General features: G+C 33.0%; 1 protein-coding gene and 1 non-coding gene across 2 annotated transcripts in view; one reads left to right on the forward strand and one right to left on the reverse strand.

Moving 5' to 3' along the window:
- The window catches only part of LOC140988195 (protein LAZY 1-like), an 89,591-nt gene that overhangs the window by 47,061 nt on the left and 20,950 nt on the right, over positions 1 to 21,580 (forward strand). The window lies entirely within an intron of this gene.
- LOC140989085 (small nucleolar RNA R71) lies at positions 12,795 to 12,905 on the reverse strand. Its single transcript, XR_012177431.1, has one exon. It is a non-coding gene; the product is annotated as a small nucleolar RNA R71 (small nucleolar RNA).

Consider the following 21,580-nt stretch of genomic DNA (forward strand, 5'->3'; position numbering starts at 1 on the left):
AAAATAATTAAGCACATAATTTAAATAAAAGCCTAGATTGCATGCATTCAGGTTACGTGAATTAAATTCATGGACCTTATAACATAAAATATATCAGGTTTTCTTAACGAATGATTACTTCGAATGTTTTCTGCTTGATTCTTAATCAAACTCGATTTAATTTATCGGTGTAAATATTCTTACACTACAAAAAAATACACATTCAACAACACATCAAAGACAATGGCTTTTATTAAAACCGTTGTGTTTTTACTTTTAACAACGGTTTTAACAAAAACCGTTGTCGTAGCCTAAAAAAAACCGCTCGTAGACAACAGTCTCTTTAAAACCGTTGTATTTGACCCTTTACAAAACACATATAGACAACGGTTTTTCAAAACCATTGTCGTAGCCTTCAAAAAAACGCTAATAGACAACAGTTTGTTTATATATGGTTGTTGTCTTCGAATTTTTTTTTTATCAAATTTATTGTTAATATTAAATTTTGCGACGGTTTTGCAAACTCGTCGCTAAATTTAGCGACGGTCATACTAAACCGTCGCTAATTTAAAACTTTCGACAGTTTTTGTATAACCATCGCTAATTTTAGCAACGGTTTTAAGCAAAACGGTCATAGATTTAAAATTAGCAACGGTTGGCAAAAACCGTCGCTAAAACTTGCGACGGTTTTTGTATAACCGTCGCTAATTTTAGCGATGGTTTTAAGCCAAGCTGTCGTCGATTTAAAATTAACCACGGTTTGGCAAAAACCGTCGCTAAATTTAGCGACAGATTAAAAACAAACCGTCGCAAATGTTAAATTAGCGACGGTTGGATAAATAACCGTCGCTCAAAAACCGTCGCAAACTGTCTATAAATATCCCCATTCTCGGTCCATTTTCTTCCACACCATTTCACAACACTTAAAATTTTTCTCTTTTACACGATTTTAATTTCGATTTAGGGTAAATTTTTTCGCTTTAATTTTTCGTAAATTTTTAAGATCAAGAATATTGTTAGCATAGTAAGATTGTAAGTTTTTTTAATATTTATTAAATTATTAAATGTAACTTTTTTTTATTTTACAGGAAAATTAGCGATGGAAATCATGCCAAACCGTCGCTAATTTATAAAAAAAATCGTCGCTAATTTTAGCGACGGTTTTAAACAGTCGCTATTTATCGACGGTTGTACATAATTTTAGCGACGGTTTTTGAAAAACCATCGCTAATTAATTTGCGACGGTGTTTCAAAAACCGTCGCAAATTGTAGCTAACACAACATTTCAAACCTGTTGTCTTTGATCGAACTCTTTAACCACATTTTCTTTAACAACGGTTTTACAGACCTACGACAAAGGTTTTTCACTGTCGTCTTTAGACGCCTACGACAACGGTTTTTAACCGTTGTCTTTTGCCTCTTTTTGTAGTGTTAGAACACGAGCTATTGCAGGTCTTGGAGAATATTTTGTTTGAAGTACCTCAAGGTGCCTTGCAAACGATCCTTCAGCAACAAATCGAATACCACAATTAAGATTTTTAAATATGTAAGGTATTTTAATCCTTAAATTCGAGCTTCATGTTGTCACAAGGCAGAAGTGAATCAGACATAAGGCGTGATCACGCCTTATTCTAGGACCTCTTCTGTTTTTTTCAAGGCAGGAGTGGAGCATATACAAGGCATGAACACGCCATGTTCCAAGGCCTCTTCTGTTTTTTCTCTTTCTTCCATAACTTCATCTTAAAAACTTCAAATGTTATAGAAAACACATTTCTTGTCCAAATTTATTCCAAGATCACAAAACTTCCTCGATCTTATCATAAGAATTCTTGGATGATAGGAAAAATTCTTCATCAATTATTTCCTTAATTCTCGGAAATTTTTCCTGCTTGGCCCTAAACTCTTTGACCTTATCTCCAAAATTAAACTTTACACCTTTTGGTCAAACCTACAAACAATAAAAAAAATATGACGATTTAGCCATAAAACTCGGAATAAAAATGTCAGACGAAAAAATAAAATCCTAAAAGAGCTATATGATTCATTCTTATCAAGCTGCAGTATATATGTTAGTTCATAAATGCTTTAAATATTGTTAGTATCCAAAACTCATATGATCTTACAATATTTGAACTGGACTTGAACTATGTTTATCATAAGTATAATAAATGCTCGGTATTCATCTCAAGAGATAATACACAACATGTGATATACAACGCACAATAACTAACTTCTCTCTGTGCATTTTGCTTTTTTTGGAGCATCATCGACGACTCCAAAGGTTTAAGGTGTGCATTTTGATTGATCTTTTAGTAATCTACCGAATATTAAATAAACTCACGAGATTGAGGAGACTTGTAAATGAGCTGCAAGATTTAGGAAAATCAAACTTCCGCTCCAAATAGTCATATTGAAAACTTGATTTGAGTTCAATTTTACATTTTATTTTCCAATAATATATGTACATGTGTAGAGATATATGTGTTGGATCTCGGTTTTCTACACGTCCAAACGCAGCGGAAGTTTTAAAATTTTTATTTTATTTTTACAATCAAAATATATTTATGTTTGTGCACTTGTATGGTTTTATGAATAAACATTCATAGGACGTTATAAATTATACCTTTGTGAATTAAATCACTTGGCTCCAACTAATCCGGTATAAACAGATTAGCTCTTGATGTATCACTACGAATTTTCTTCAAAAGCTCCTTTGTTAATTCTTCTAATCAGGTCCACGACTAGAAGATTTATTCCTCTTCCAATTTGCACTAGAAAATTGAAAGAAGTTTGAACGTTGAGATAAAAACGAGAGAGGCGGCACAAACCAAAATTCCTCTTGATATGGCCGAAAATTATTTGAGATGTGAAGGGAGGTTCACGAAAATTGTGAGGTGGTGGTTGTTTGGGTTATGGCTTCTCAACCCCCTTTTATAATTAACCCATGACCTAATACATGTAATAAACATGTATGGGCCTGATTAATTAATTGAGCTAGTCCAACTAGTTTAATTAATTTAATCCAAGTACATTAAACTTTAATTATTTAGTATGTTGGACTTGTACTCCTTCAAGCCCATTAAACATACTTCCCACCAATTTTAATTTAATATTTAATCAACTCAACTTTTGAGCTTAATTAATTAAATTCATTATAAATTCAATATTTGAATTTATTATTTAAATTATAAATTCAACTCTTTGAATTTAGATCACCTCCAAAATTTAATATATAATAAACCCAACATTTGAGTTTAATAAATTAAATTCTCAAATTTTATAAATTCAACTCCTTGAATTTATTCTCTCAAAATTTAATTATCATAAATTCAACTACTTGAATTTACTATATAATATAAATCCAACTTCTTTAATTTATTTTCTCAACGGGAACAAACGATCCAGTGCTTGTGTGACCATCAATGGTTCAGGGATACAGCTAACCGTGGGTTCAAAACTCTTTGTGATTCAGGACACAATCTTTTATTTGGGCTTACCATATTTTGCCCCATTCTTTTCATTAACACCATGATCAAGAATGTCAGAACTCATTTATGATTGCACCCATTGGATCATGGTAAGAGCGTCTAGTAGCATCGCCCCATGATCCCCTAGGTATCACTGATAGTGCCTACAAGAACCAGTCGATTATGATTAACGTACAGTACGGTCCATTCATCTCATATAACCCGATCGAATCTGCAACCATTGGATCATCGAGGGTTTCATATTAATTCGATAACTATGTTATAACTATAATATTGGCATCGTGTGTACTATTGGAGAATTCCTTCTCCAACGTACATCTCATACTCTGGCCAGAGATTCCATGCTCTACTATTACATCAGATCACATAGGATATCCACACTCGTAGGTGAGCGGCGAATCCCCAACTACAATGCACTGGCTCCTATATATGTCGCAACTATACCCAACCTCGCCACCTGATGACACTCCTGGAGCCGGTAAACAAGTCAAAGCACAGCCCTAGCATATAGAGCCTCAGTGCTGTCCCGGGTCGTAAGGACTAATGATGTACAATCATAACCACGAACTTATCCGCTCGATGAATGATAACCACTTGGAAAGTCCGAGGGAGGGTTGTTCGGTATAATCATCATATGAATACTCATCTGCATGTTTGGACATCTCTATGCCCTTACCAAGAAATGCAGTACACAACATCACACATGCTTGTCTCGAGCTCAAGCGACCTTTATCCCTTTTTAGGTAGCTGAATCGACTAGGAACGAATTTAGAATATCCAGTGTTTACAAATGAGTTTCAACATCGAATTACGATTCATTTATATTAAAGCATAATCAATGACTTTATCTATGCTACTTGCATGGGTATACAGATAAAGTATAATGAAATCATTAAAAGGTAAATTATATTAAAATAAAGAATGTTTATTACACTTGAGTCAATAAATTTCCAAGCCAATAGTTGGCTTACAGGGCATCTGCTCTAACAATCTCCCACTTGCCCTAGAGCCAACTACCCATAAACTTTAGTCTCATTGCTTCGTGATGCTTTTCAAACAATGGTCTTGGCAAGGGCTTTGTAAGTGGATCAGCAACATTATCTGCAGAGGGGACTCTTTCAACTGATATATCTCCTCTTCCCACAATCTCCCGGATGATGTGGAACTTCCTCAGTATATGTTTGGATTTTTTATGAGACCTTGGTGCCTTTGCTTGCGCAACGGCACCAGTGTTGTCGCAGTACACCGGGACTGGATCAACTCCATTAAGAATGACGCCCAAATCTTGGACAAAATTCCTCATCCAAACTACTTCTTTGGCTGCAGCTGATGCAGCAACGTATTCGGCTTCAGTGGTGGAATCCGCAACGATGTCTTTCTTATAACTCTTCCAAGAGATAGCCGCACCATTAAGCATGAATACAAAACAAGAGGTCGATTTCGAATCATCTACGTCACATTGGAAGCTAGAATTAGTGTAGCCTTCCAATTTCAATTCTCCACCCCCATAGACCATGAACAAGTTCTTAGTTCTTCTCAAGTACTTAAGAATATCTTTCACGGCCTTCCAATGCATTGGACCAGGGTTCGCCTGATATCTGCTTGTAACCCTCAGAGCGTAGGCAACATCAAGGCGTGTCGATATCATACCATACATGATACTACCAATGGCTGACACATATGGACTACGTGTCATCATCTCTATCTCTTCAACAGTTTTAGGACACATACATAGCTTTAGATAGAGTAACACCATGACACATTGGTAAGTATCCTCTCTTGAACTCTTCCATAGAGAATCGCTTCGGAATGGTATCGATATAAGTGGCTTGGGTGAGTCATAGCATCTTTTTTGATCTATCTCTATAGATCAATATTCCCAATATATAGGATGCTTCACCCATGTCTTTCATGGAGAATTTACTTGCTAACCATACTTTAGTTGATTGCAGTAATCCTACATCATTTTCAATGAGTAGGATGTCATCAACATAAAGTATAAGGAATGTCACTGGACTCCCACTAAATTTCTTGTACACACATGGTTCCTCGAGATTCTTAGCAAAACCAATCTCTTTGATAGTGATATCAAATCTGAGGTTCCAACTCCTTGACGCCTACTTGAGACCATATATAGATCTCTGAAGTTTGCATACCTTATGCTCACTTCCTACTGATGTATATCCCTCAGGTTGAGACATATAAATTTCTTCTTTGATGTCTCCATTGAGGAATGCAGTCTTTACATCCATTTGTCATATCTCAAAGTCATACCATGCTTCTATGGCTAGTAGCCTTCTAATGGACTTAAGCATAGCTACTAGTGAAAAAGTTTCCTCATAGTCAATTCCTTGCCTTTGAGTATAACTTTTTGCAACCAGTCTTGCTTTGAATGTCACTACCTTCCCATCCGCCCCAAGCTTTCTTTTGTAGATCCATTTGCATCCTACGGGAACGATTCCCTCATGTGGATCCACTAATGTCCAGACTTGGTTTGAATACATAGAGTCCATTTCTGACTGCTTGGCTTCAAGCCATTTGGTTGAATCTGTATCATATATTGTTTCTTTGAAATTCATTAAATCACATCTAACACAAGGCTCATCATGGCCTTATTCATGAAGAAGTGTATATCTTGCAGGTGGTCTAATAACCCTATCAGACCTTCTAGGAGCTTGTACTTCAACTACTGGTTGTTGGGGATTAGGTTCAACTACTATAGTTGAGGGAGTATCTTGAATTTCATCAAATTCTATCATCTTACCTTTTCTATCTAATAGAAATTCCCTTTCCAAAAAGGTGACATTTTTTGAAACAAACACTTTTGCTTCATTAGGATGATAGAAATAATATCCGACAGAATTCTTTGGATATCCTACAAAGTAGCACAAAGTGGATCTACTATCCAATTTGTCTCCCACTGTTTGCTTCACGTAAGCAGGACATCCCTATATTCTCAAGTAAGAATATTTGGGAGGTTTTCCATCCATATCTTATATGATGTTTTATCCACTGCTTTGGTATGGACATTATTCAACAACATTGCCGCAGTTTCAAGCGCAAAGCCCCAAAAAAATGTAGGCAATGAAAGGGATCGATTTTAGGTATTCGAAATCGCAACGGAAGCACAAAATTGTTTTCTAAGCATGAAAACCGAAAGTTTTGAGAAAAATTTGAACACCATTGTACTAGTGTGTAACATATACTAAACACCTTTGTCATACATAGGATGTTCAGAAATTTTACCTATCAACCTCTTGAGGTTGATGATGGCTCCAACTAAAGTGTAAACACTTTAGCTCTTGTATGGTAGACAATCTTCAAGCCTCCCTTTGAACACTCCTTGTTCAAAATCAAGCCCACCACTTGCAAGCTTGAACCTATGTACACTTGCACTAAAAAATGTAAGGATTTTTCTTTGAGAAGTGATTTGTTTCTCCAACAATTGAAGAACAAAAATGAGAGAAAAAGAGGGTGTAAAGTTTTGGCCAAGGTGATGTAATGGGAGAGTGAAGTGTTGTCTTGGTGCTTGAAAAAGTTGAGACTACTTTTTGCATGCCTTGCAATATTTTAATCAAAAGTATTCCACACCTCTTCATCTCCCAAGCATGCAAAACCTAGTGGGCTTGTAACATTTACAAAGGGCCCATGGACTTTTAATTTAATTGTCTCAAACATATTTGAGCCCAATTAGACTTTAATTGATTTTACTCAAGCCCACTAGTTAAATAATTATTTCCAATTGGGCTCTACAAGGCCCAATGTTATTTAATTAATTCAACACTTGAATTAATTTAATTATTTGGACTCTACTAGACCCACTAGTGTTTAATTAATTCAACACTTGAATTAATTTAATTTAGTCCATAATAATGTTTATGAAAATCACAATTTTCAAATACATTATTCACTTGGCCTACTTTTAATTTAGGAACACATTCATAAATTAAAAATTACATTTCTCTCATAGAAGTCTTACTTCTATTTTTCTTTACGCTTATAAACTCATTTATAAGCCGTTCAACACATTGAACTATTTTAACTTCTCAACGGGATCTAGAAAGCTAGCACTTGTGTGGCCCTCAATGGTTCATTGATACAACTAGCCGTGGGTTCACATCTCCATGTGATTCGGACTAAACATGTCCTTATATGAGCATACCCCAATTGCTCCATTCTTATTTATCAACTCCTTGATAACAAGAACGTCAGAACTCAAGTCTGATAGTACCCAACCAATCATGTTAAACGCCTAGCAGCATCGCTTACATGATTCCCTAGGTATCAAATGATAGTGCCTGCAAGAACCATTCAATTATGGTTAGCGTACAGTACGGTCCCTTCAACTCATATATCCCGACCGATTCGACAACCATTGGTTTATCGAGAGTTGTCAATGAATCGATACTATGTGTCATGTCGTAGTTGAATTGATGGTGTGATCTAAGAAACCCCTTTCTTAATTACCACCATACTCTGATCAGATATTTCAAACTACACATACATGAGAACACATAGGATATCCATACCCGAAGGTAAGCGGTGAATCCCCGACTACAATGCATCGACTCCTATATGTTTCGACAAAACACCCAACCTTGCCACCTGATGACCCCTTGAGAGTCGGTAAACAAGTCAAAGTGTAATTCTAGCACATAGAGTCTCAATGTTGTCCCGGGTCATAAGGACTAATGGTGTACAACCATAAACTAGGACTTTTCCACTCGATAAGTGAGAACCACTTGGAAAGTCCTTTATGGAGGGTTGTTCAGTGCACTCTACAAGGAGCACCTATCTGCATGCTCGGACATCACAATGTCCCCTACCAATGAAACATGGTACTCACATCGCAGATACTAGTCTCGAACTCGAGCGACCTATATCCTTCTTAGTGGCGGCTGAATCGACTAGGAACCGTTTAGAATATACAGTATTACAAATATGAGTTTCATGATGCTCATCATATGAGCATCTCATATTCTTTCTACTAGTTGTATATTCAAGGGCTTTATCTATGCAACTAGCATGGGTATACAGATAAAGAAGTGCCAAAATAATAATTTCAAATATTATTAAAATAAAGACTGTTCATACATATAGTTTAAACATGAACCCTCGGCCAACACTTGGCTCGACGGGCACCTACTCTAACAGGCAATTCAGTGAATCCCATCATGGATCGAACCATGTCCATCAAGGTTCGATTTCGACGTTCAAAAACACCATTCAATTGTGGTGTTGCTGGTGAAGTCCACTGTGAGAGAATCACATTCTCTTTTAGATAACCCAAAAATTCAGCACTTAAGTATTCTCCACCTCGATCAGATCGAAGTGCCTTGATACTTCGTTCTAGCTGATTTTCTACTTCAGATTTGAATTCTTTGAACTTTTCAAATGTTTCATATTTGTGTTTCATCAAATAAACGTACCCATACCTCGAATGGTCATCAGTAAAGGTAATGAAGTAGGAATGCCCAAATTTTGTGCTAACACTTAGCGAGCCACAAACGTCTGTGTGGATCAAATCCAGTAGACCATGTGCACGTTCCACATTTCCATGGAATGGAGTCTTGGTCATCTTTCCTTTTAGACATGACTCACAAGTAGGTAGAGAATTTATGTCTGACAAGTCAAACATGCCTTCTCCCACTAGTTTGTGCATCCTTCTTTGAGAAATATGACCTAGTCTAGCATGTCATATTTGTGCGGGGTTTGGATTTTCTATTTTCCATTTTTTTGTTGTTGTTTTCGTATGCGCTTGGACATTGTTTAATGGAATCTCCTTTAATTTTAAGTTATAGAGATCATTTGTTAATTCTCCAGTTCCAATCAAACATTCATTCTTGTATAAATTTCAAACACCTTTAGCAAAAACACAAGAATAACCATCCCTATAAAGCATAGAAATAGAAATAATGTTTTTAACCAATTCAAGAAAAAAAAAACATCTCTCAAAAATTACTTAAAATTATTGTCCAAAATTAAAGTAATGTCTCCAATGGCAGTAGCAGCAACCCTTGCTCCATTTCCTAGTCTTAGAAAGGTCTCACCATCTCTAAGCCTCTTGCTTCTTCCCATCACCTGCGAATCATTGCATAGATGAGAACCACATCCGGTATCCAATACCCAAGAAGAGAAATTAATAGAAACATTAACTTCAATATAAAACATACCATGGCCAGAACGCTTCTGAGCAAGATACTCCGCGCAATTACGCCTCCAATGTCAAGGCTTGTCGCAGTGGAAACAGATTTGTTCTGACTTGTCAGGATTTGTGGGCCCCGTAGTATGTTTCTTGTATGGCTTCTTGTTGGGCTTGTTCTTCTTTGGAGGGGCAAAACGCTTCTTGCCTTTATATGGGGCTCCCTTTTTCTTTCCGGATGAAGAACTCACTAGAAAAACAGGCTTATCCTTTTTGATTGTGGCCTCATAAATAGTAAGCATATTGACCAACTTTTCAAGGGTGGCCTCAAGATTATTCATGTTAAAATTAACCACAAATCCATCGAACGAGGCAGGCAAAGACAGCAAGAGAATATCAGTCGAGAGCTCACTAGGGATAACCAGGTCGAGTCCTCCCACCAACTTCTCGATGAGCCCAATCATCCTAACACTATGCTCATGGACCGAAGCCCCCTCTCGCAAGCGTGTAGTCATAAGTTCTTTAACAACAGCATGTCTCTCTGAACGAGTTTGTACAGCATACAATTCTTTCAGATGAAGGTGAATGTCAGCAGCATTCGCTGCCTCCTCGAACCGCCTCTGCAGTTCATTCGACATAGAAGCCAACATGTAGCTCTTAGCTTGAATATCATGGTCCTACCATTTTTCAAGCTTAGCCAATTCAGTCGGACTGACTTTCGAAGGTGCTTCCTTCGGTGGCTTCTTATCAAGCACATACGCAATCTTTTCCGAGTTCAGAACAATCTTTAAATTTCGAGACCAGTCATGATAGTTAGGGCCATTCAATTTGTTTTAATCGAGAATGATTGAAAGTGGATTGCGTGACGACATTGCAAATATACTGAAAAGAAAAACAAATAAATGTTACTGACTATTTTAATATAATTTTAAGATATAAAATATGGATTTTTATTTTATAAATTCCCTCCCGCTATTTTGACATTTCCACCACTCTCTGATTGATGAAACTTAAAATTAATAATTTATTACATGTTAAAACCTATATTTTAAAATTTAAGTTTCATTAAAATTATAAAATTATGTTATTTTAGTATTGTGTGTTTATATTTAAATATCTTACTAAATATGTTTTATTTTCAGGTTTTCTACGTGTTAGTAAAATAATGATAACTCAAGCTAGAAAACTCAAATGGAGGTGATTCAAACATGTTTAGAATTCTTGAGAAATTATCTACAACTTTGCAGAAGACATGATTGCCTAAAAATTTGGTTAAGATGATCAAATTGTTAAAATATCAAAAGGAGGAGAAATTTACTTTCACCATGACCAGCATATAGTAAAAAAATCATAACTATTTTAATATTTAACCAAATGAGGTGAACCAAGTGGCCAAATTCATCTACAGACAATTCTCCACATGTTTACTGTTTTGAGCTGAGTCAAATTCGGTGATTAAGGTCATGGAACAAAGCATTGAAAGAAGGAACATGGAATTGAAGTTGGAGGAGACAAAGACTACTATTACAACTACATTGCATTAATAAAATTTTTTACCCTTTCTCACATTTGGCCTATAAATAGAGGCCTTGTGCTAGCTTGAGAATCATTATATCTCATTGTAAAATATAGTGTGAGTGTTTATAAAAGTTCTAAGTTCCAATATATTTTTCATTTTCCAAATTATAAGTGATGTTTTTATTGTTGATCAAAAGAAAGTTCATCGAAAGCTAAATCTATTATGTCAAGGTGAAGAGGATGAATTCTTGGTGAAGTAAGATTGTATATATTTTGCATATTCTTTCTTTATTTTTTTTCATTTTGCTAATTTCTTTTTATTGTAGGTATAAAAATGAATTATTTGTTGTTATCAATTTACATCAAATGCTTGATACCATTGAAGTGGTTATCTTGATTGGTTGTTTAATTTTGATACAATAAATATTTCATCATAATTATATCATATATTTCATTTAGACGATAGTGTGGCTCTGCCGGTTGTTCTAAATGAAATATTATGATATCTAACAATCTAACTTTTACTTTCCGCATCTAACATTTACTTTCCGCATCTAACATTTACTTTATCGCAACTAACTTTTACTTTCCGCATCTAACTTTTACTTTCCCGCAACTAACTTATTAAATCATATATTTCATTTAGGCAATAGCGTGGCTCTGCCGGTTGTTCTAAATAAAATATAATGATTTAATTTAATATTTATTTTATGTAATTATATATTTATATAGTTATATATATAATCATAGGTACCATATATAAAATATCGGTGAATTCGGTATTTTCTATAGTGGGAACTATATTATATTAGGTGTGTGTTTAAATATTTAATTTTTTTGGAACCATTATTTATGATGGTTTCCTTTGTTTTACTTTTAGTTAAACAATATTGCATAAACCAAGAATAAATCCTCGAGCCTTGACAAAATTTATAATTTGTAAACTTCGTTCTTGCATTTGGTAATCTATAAATTAATAAATTTAAACTTAAAATAACCTCTCTGTGGATCGATCTCGTACTTACGAAATATATTACTTGCAGACAACCTACACTTGGGTGAATTATAATTTAAGTAGTAGCAAGTTTTTGGCGCCGTTGCCGGGGAGGTATAAATTAAGTTTATATTTGTTAATTATGTTTTATTTATAAGTATTGTGTTGTTTTTTTTTTTATGAGTATTTGGAGTCGAAAAAAAAGTGGTAGACTTATTCGAGTATCTGAAAATAATTTAAACATGGATGATAATTCAAATAATCAAGATAATGATAACAATAATAACAATAATAATAATAATAATCAAGAACATGATCAATTAAGAACACTTAGGCACCATATGAACCCTATTAGAACTAGTGCCCCATCTTGTTTAGTTTTTCCTCCTGATGCATCTAATTTCAACTTTAAACCTCAAATTATTCAACTTTTACCAAATTTTCATGGCTTAGATTCTGAAAATCGATATTTACATTTAAGAGAATTTGAGGAAGTTTGTAACACTTATAATGATCAAAATTGTAGCATGGACATAGTTCGATTAAAGCTTTTCCCTTTTTCTTTAAAAGAAAAAGCTAAAACATGGCTACAAAATTTGGGATCAAGTTCAATAAGATCATGGGAAGAAATGCAACAACAATTTCTCAAAAAAAAATTTCCTTCTCATAGAACAAACTCTTTTAAAAGACAAATTACTACATTTTCTCAAAAACAAGGAGAAACATTTTATCAATGTTGGGATAGATATAAAGAATTACTTAATACATGCCCACATCATGGTTTTGAAACATGGAGAATAGTTTGTCACTTTTATGAAGGTCTAATACCTAAAGATAGGCAAATGATAGAATTCATGTGTAATGGAACTTTTGAAGATAAAAACCCAAATGAAGTTATGGAGTATTTGGATTCATTAGCAGAAAATGCTCAAAATTGGGATAATATAGGCACAATAGAACCACTAACAACTAAAATCAATAATTCAAAAAATGGGGTGGTATCTATAATCTTAAAGATGATATAGATATTCAAGCTAAACTTGCATCTTTAGAAAGAAAAATTGAGTCATTAGAAATGAAAAAGAGTGGTCAATTAAAAAGTATTCAAGAAACTGTTTGTCATATATGTGATACACATGATCATGCTACAAAAGATTGTCCAACATTACCTTCATTTAAAGAATGTCTCCATGAATAAGCAAATTATGTTAACAATTATAAAAAACCAATACTAGATCCTTTTTCAACATCATATAATCCTGGATGGAAAAATCATCCTAATTTTAGTTGGAGGAATGATAATAATGCACAACCCTCACAACAATATTTTCAAAATAACCAAAATCATCAAGGTTATATTCCTTATGTTACACCTCCAAGAAAAAACTTTGAAGATGTAATTCATGCATTTATCCAAAAGCAAGAATCTATCAATATTCAAAACAGTCAATCTATGACTGATTTGAAAGAAACTCTTGCAAAATTTGCATCTGCACTTAATATTCATGAAAAAGGAAAATTTCCATCTCAACCTCAACCTAATCCTAAAAATCAAAATCAAGAATTAAAAAATGAAAAAATTGATCAAATAAAATCTGTTATTACCCTTAGAAGTGGTAAAATAGTTAATGATCCATATAGTAATGAAAACAAGGATCATTTAAAATCAAAGAGTAAGGATGATAATCCTGATACTTTTGAGAATGATGATACCTTAAATTCTAAAAATAATATGTTGAATGATAAATCATCTGAAATAGTAAATGAATCAAATAAACCTCCACCATTTCCTCATGCATTAACAAATCATAAAAAACAAAAAAATGATTCTGATATCTATGAAGTTTTTAAACAAGTAAAGATAAATATTCCATTATTAGATGCTATTAAACAAGTACCTTCATATGCAAAATTTTTAAAAGACTTATGTACGGTGAAGAGAAAATTGCATGTGAAGAAGAAAGCATTCTTGGCTGAACAAGTAAGTTCTATTCTTCAAAATAATTCTAGTTTAAAATATAAAGATCCTGGTTGTCCAACAATTTCATGTATTATTGGAGAAAATAAAATTAAAAAAGCTTTGTTAGATTTGGGAGCAAGTGTGAATTTACTTCCTTATTCAGTTTATGAAAAACTTAATTTAGGAGAATTAAAACCCACTTCTGTTACTCTCTTACTGGCGGATAGGTCAATCAAAATACCTAGAGGTATTGTAGAAGATGTGTTGGTTCAAGTTGATAAATTCATATATCCTGTAGATTTTATTGTTTTGGATACACAACCAATAGAAGTACATAATGAAATTCCAGTAATATTGGGACGACCATTTCTAGCAACTTCAAATGCTTTAATTAATTGTCGAAATGGAATAATGAAATTGTCTTTTGGAAATATGACTCTAGAACTTAATGTGTTCAATTTATGTAAACAACCAAGTATTAATGAAAATGAATATGATAATGAAATTGAAACAATTATGGAAGAAAATATACAAGAAGAAAACTTAAATCAACAATCTGAAGTTTTTTCAATAGAAAGTTTTGAGTCTGAAAATAATTTTAAAAAAGATGATAATACAAAACTTGAATTAAAAGTTTTACCATTCGAATTGAAATATGTATTTCTTGGTGAAAATAAAACATTTCCTGTTGTAATTTCTTCCACTCTTCTACCAAATCAAGAAGAAGATTTAATTAAATTACTTAAGAAATATAAAAATGCAATTGGATGGACTTTGAAAGATATAAAAGGTATAAATCCTTTAATTTGCACACATAAAATTCATTTGGAAGAAAATGCTAAAACATATCAACAACCACAAAGAAGGTTAAATCCACATATGAAAGAAGTTGTTAAGAATGAAGTATTAAAACTATTAGACGCTGGAATTATCTATCCAATCTCAGATAGTAAATGGGTAAGTCCAACACAAGTAGTACCTAAAAAGTCAGGCATCACTGTTATAAAAAATGAAAAGGGAGAGTTATTACAAGCTAGGATTCCATCTAGTTGGCGTATGTGTATTGATTATAGAAAATTAAATGATGCAACTAGAAAAGATCATTTCCCACTACCATTTTTAGATCAAATTCTAGAAAAAGTAGCAGGAAATTCTTATTACTGTTTTCTTGATGGGTATTCGGGGTATTATCAAATACCTATATCATTAGAAGATCAAGAAAAAACTACTTTCACTTGTCCTTTCGGAACTTTTGCATTTAAAAGAATGCCATTTGGTTTATGTAATGCTCCGGCTACTTTTCAAAGATGCATGTTAAGTATTTTCAGTGATATGATTGAAGAATTTGTAGAAGTTTTTATGGATGATATAACTGTTTTTGGAAACTCATTTGAAAATTGTCTTAAAAACCTAGAAGAAGTATTAAAACGATGTGAAGAAAAAAATCTTGTTTTAAATTGGGAAAAATGTCATTATATGGTTAAATCTGGGATTGTGTTAGGTCATGTGATATCTGAAAAAGGAATTGAAGTTGATAAAGCCAAAGTTGATGTTATTGCTAATTTAACATCACCAAAAACGGTCAAAGAAGTTCGATCATTCTTGGGTCATGCAGGTTTTTATAGAAGGTTTATAAAAAATTTCAGCATAATATCTAAACCAATTTCGAATCTTTTAACAAAAGATACACAATTTGAATGGACTCAGAAATGTGAAAATGCTTTTAAAAAAAAAATTAATCTTTTAATTACATCACCTATTTTACAACCTCCAGATTGGTCTTTACCATTTGAATTAATGTGTGATGCAAGTGATTATGCTATAGGAGCTGTGTTAGGACAGAGAAAAGAAGGAAAACCGTATGCAATCTATTATGCTAGTAGAACCTTAAATAGTGCCCAAATAAATTATTCAACTACTGAAAAAGAATTACTTTCAGTAGTATTTGCATTAGATAAGTTTCGATCTTATTTAATTGGTTCTACTACTATTGTGTACACTGATCATTCTGCCGTAAAATATTTATCAAATAAACAAGATGCTAAGCCAAGATTAATACGGTGGATTTTATTGTTACAAGAATTTGATATTATAATTAAAGATAAAAAAGGAAAAGAAAATGTCGTAGCCGATCATTTATCTAGAATAATGACTGAATCATCTCATAATGAAATACCAATAAATGAAAATTTTCCAGATGATCAGTTGTTTTATGCTACTATTATGCCCTGGTTTGCTAACATTGTAAATTTTATTGTGACAAATAAAATGCCTTCTCATTGGAATTCACAGGATAAGAATAAATTCTTGATAGAAGTTAAAAAATTTTATTGGGATGATCCTTACTTGTTTAAGTATTGTCCTGACCAAATTTTTCGACGATGCATACCCGACAATGAAGTAAGTAATGTTATTAAATTTTGTCATTCTGAAGCATGTGGAGGTCATTTTTCATCCAATAAAACAGCTGCAAAAATCTTACAATGTGGATTTTATTGGCCCTCTTTATTCAAAGATACGCATTTATTTTGCAAATCTTGTGAAAACTGTCAGAAGATGGGATCAATTTCAAAACGAAACATGATGCCTTTAAATCCAATCATAATTATTGAAATATTCGATAGTTGGGGGATAGATTTTATGGGTCCATTTCCATTATCTTTTGGATATACGTACATTTTAGTCGCTGTTGATTATGTTTCAAAATGGATTGAAGCAATTGCATGTAGAACTAATGATCATAAAGTTGTTATAAAATTTTTAAAAGAAAATATTTTTAGTCGATTTGGAATACCTAGAGCAATAATTAGTGATGGGGGAAGTCATTTTATAAATAAATCATTTTCTTCTTTGTTAAGAAAATATGGCATTACACATAAAGTTTCTACCCCATATCATCCTCAAAGTAATGGTCAAGTTGAACTTGCAAATAGAGAAATAAAACAAATTTTAGAAAAAACAGTTAATCCAAATCGAAAAGATTGGTCTTTAAGATTAACTGATGCATTATGGGCATATAGAACTGCATTTAAGACATCATTAGGGATGTCACCATATAGGTTAGTTTTTGGTAAGCATTGTCATTTACCGGTTGAACTTGAACATAAAGCTTATTGGGCAATTAAAGCATTTAATATTAATTTAGATGATGCATCTAAATTAAGAAAATTGCAATTAAATGAACTAGAAGAATTAAGAAATGATGCATATGAAAATTCAAAGATTTATAAAGATAAAACTAAAGCCTTTCATGATAAAAATATTATGAGAAAGTCATTTGAAATTGGACAAAAAGTTTTACTTTATAATTCTCGTTTGCATTTATTTCCAGGAAAACTAAGATCGAGATGGTCAGGACCATTTATAGTTAAATTTGTTTATCCTCATGGTGCTGTTGATATTGAAAATCCTAAAAATAATGACGTGTTTAAAGTTAATGGGCAAAGACTTAAGCCTTTTATAGAAAATGAAATTCTTAATGATGATTTTATGCCTTTATATGATCCACAATAGTTGTTTGATATTTTCATTTTGTTTTTGCAGATTCTAGTTCATTTCCCGGTTAAGTGGCGGATAACGGTACTCCGTGACTATCTAAGTCGGTTTTTTCAGTTTTCCCAAAATAATTGAAATATATAATAATAATATGGATGCTTGTATTGTGAATCTTCGTAAATATTTTGCTTGTTTACCTGATAATGCGTTGAAAAAAATTTATAAAGCTAGATGTGAGCGACTAAGGTTGATGATGTCATATGGCATACCGAATGATATCCGGTTGATAATTGAAGCAAAAGTCCGATTGGTTGGGGAAGCAAGTGAAATAATAATAAGACATATGCCAGGATTTGGTAAAAGCACATATGCCAAGAATCGAAGAGCTAAACGTATAGGTGGATGTCATAAATGTGCAAGGTAGACTTGTAAAGGGAAATGCAAAAATGTTGGAATGACATCAACTAATAGAGAAGATAAAATTTTATTCATTAAGAATGGTCTGAGTAAAGAGCCTTTGGATAATTTTCTAGAGGTTTATTGATATGCATTCTAGTGGGTACATGCAAAATGAATTTCTTAAACTATGGTGGCAATTTCAACATGAGGAGTATCAATATGGACGGTGGAATCAGCCTTATATAGATCCTACTGTAGTAACGCATATCTGTTTAGATAAGTAAATATATATATACAATTTCGTCTCGGGAATCTGACGTTAAAAGACCCTGTTTGCCAATTTATAAGAAAATTGGATGGGAAGCATATCCTCGACTCATAGAAGGCGTTGAAGCCATTACTGAACGTAAAATCAGAGGAAGATGTGAGCCACAATCACAACTACGCTGTATATATGTGTTTTAATTTATGTCATTTTTATTTTATTTTAATAATAATAATTTCCTGTTCAAATATTGACTTTTGGCATGCTACGCTTATAAATTCATATGCTGTGATTTAACAATTGCAGAAAACATATTTCTCAACATGTCGACGTCCACGGTAAGTAAAATCAAAAATATTTGTGTATTTTGTGGATCTAGTGCAGGAAAAGATTCAATTTATGAAGAGGTAGCAGAAAAGCTTGGAATAACACTTGCTAAAAAAAGATTCATTTGGTATATGGTGGTGGTGAAGTTGGTCTCATGGGAAAAGTTGCAAAAGCTGCGCATGCAGGTGTAAGTGAAGTGTTAGGCATTATTCCGATTACCTTAGCCAGTCTTACTGGACCAACAATAGGAGAAGAAATGAAAGTGGACAACGTGTATGAACGAATTACTCAAATGATTGAACATTCAGATGCTTTCATTGCTTTGCCAGGAGGTTTCGGTACTTTGGAGGAAATATTTCATACTGTTTGTTGGGCACAATTAAATATCCACAATAAGCCAATTGGTTTGTTAAATGTTAACAATTATTATGATAAACTGCTATCGTTTCTTGATGATGTTGTGGAACAGGGATTTATTTCATTAGCTTCGCGAAGGATGTTAGTTTCTGCTACAAGTGAAGGTGAACTTATTGATTTACTGCAAGGATTTAGTCATGAACCAGATCCATTCTTATCTCAACTTAATTGGCCAACATCCAAGAGTAAGAAAAGAAAATTCATGTGATGCTGAACTTGTGATTNAGTATTGTGTGTTTATATTTAAATGTCTTACTAAATATGTTTTATTTTCAGGTTTTCTACGTGTTAGTAAAATAATGATAACTCAAGCTAGAAAACTCAAATGGAGGTGATTCAAACATGTTTGGAATCCTTGAGAAATTATCTACAACTTTACAGAAGACATGATTGCCTAAAAAGTTGGTTAAGATGATCAAATTGTGAAAATATCAAAAGGAGGACAAATTTACTTTCACCATGACCAGCATATAGTAAAAAAATCATAACTATTTCAATATTTAACCAAATGAGGTGAACCAAGTGGCCAAATTCATCTACAGAAAATTCCCCACATGTTTGTTGTTTTGAGGAGAGTCAAATTCGGTGACTAAAGTCGTGGAACAAAGCATTGAAAGAAAGGACATGGAATTGAAGTTGGAGGAGACAAAGACTACTATTACAACTACATTGCATTAATAAAAATTTTGACCCTTTCTCTCATTTGGCCTATAAATAAAGGTCTTGTGCTAGCTTGAGAATCATTCTATCTCATTGTCAAATACAGTTCCAATATAGTGTGAGTGTTTATAAAAGTTCTAAGTTCCAATATATTTTTCATTTTCCAAATTAAGAGTGATGTTTTTAGTGTTGATCAAAAGTAAGTTCATGAAAAGCTAAATCTATTATGTCAAGGTGAAGAGGATGAATTCTTGGTGAAGTAAGATTGTTTATATTTTGTATATTCTTTCTTTATTTCTTTTCATTTTGCTAATTTCTTTTTATTGTAGGTATAAAAATGAATTATTTGTTGTTATCAATTTACATCAAATGCTTGATACCATTGAAGTGGTTATCTTGATTTGTTGTTTAATTTTGATACAATAAATATTTCATCAATTATTATTGTTATATTATACATACATACATATATTTNTTACTTTCCGCATCTAAAATTTACTTTATCGCAACTAACTTTTACTTTCCGCATCTAACATTTACTTTATCGCAACTAATTTTTTACTTTCCGCATCTAACTGTTACTTTCCCGCAACTAACTTATTAAATCATATATTTCATTTAGGCAATAGCGTGGCTCTGCCGGTTGTTCTAAATGAAATATAATTATTTAATTTAATATTTATTTTATGCAGTTATATATTTATATTGTTATATATATAATCATAGGTACCATATATAAAATATCGATGAATTCGGTATATTCTATAGTGGGAACTATATTATATTAGGTGTGTGTTTAAATATTAATTTTCTGGGAACCATTATTTATGGTGGTTTCCTTTGTTTTACTTTTAGTTAAACAATATTGCATTAACCAAGAATAAATCCTCGAGCCTTGACAAAATTTATAATTTGTAAACTTCGTTCTTGCATCTGGGTAATCTATAAATTAATAAATTTAAACTTAAAATAACCTCTCTGTGGATCGATCTGGTACTTACGAAATATATTACTTGCAGACAACCTACACTTGGGTGAATTATAATTTAAATAGTAGCACTGATGAAAAAGGGAAATCGTATTTTCATAGTGGGCACGTAAAGTCCAATTAGCCAATTATAAACCCGAATAATATCAGCCAATTATAATTTCTAAAAGGTAGAATCCAATTGCTTCCCTATGCAACCTCCGCGTGTTTTGCCTCACGTTTAATAAAGACCCAATAGTATGACGCCATTTATTTTCACGTGTCAAACCAACCCATCAATATTGAATTGTAGTGGACGGTCGCTATGAGTTCCCCCAATAATATGAGCCGAAGTCATGGGAGTTCCACTCAATTAACATCATATGTCCGATGGAAGTCACAGCTTTCCGGCGTCCAGGCCTCCCCAATAATATGAGCCAGACACTGTCCGCGGGTAGCGATCAACATGCAACCACGGATGATGGAAGGCAAGGAAAAATTAAACTTTTTTAAATTTTACTTTTTTGGTTTGATAGAAACTTTGAATCATATTCAAAATGAGAGATTTTAATTTTTAAAGTGCCACGAGTAAGTATGTTTCCCGGATTCATGCAACTATACTATCTAATAATATACATACATGCATACTACTATATATCGCATATATATCATAATATGACATTCAACAATAAATAAGGATGATCGATCGCCAACACTATTAGATCCATGTGAGCCAAACATGGATCCAGGTCCAAAATCTAAGTGAATGCATGGATGCAAATGCAATTATTACAAGAGCTTCCAATATTTTACATGTCTTCATCTTGTGCATCGGGTCCATCATCTTCAAGTCTTGATCTCCCACTATTTCTAATAATTACATTCAAATAGCCAGGGCACATAAGGGATGCATCTCATTGGTGGGAACGGGCCACTTTAATAATATCAAATATTTATAAAACGAATAAA

Source organism: Primulina huaijiensis, chromosome 11, assembly GCF_012295235.1.
Source record: "Primulina huaijiensis isolate GDHJ02 chromosome 11, ASM1229523v2, whole genome shotgun sequence".
NCBI lineage: Eukaryota > Viridiplantae > Streptophyta > Magnoliopsida > Lamiales > Gesneriaceae > Primulina > Primulina huaijiensis.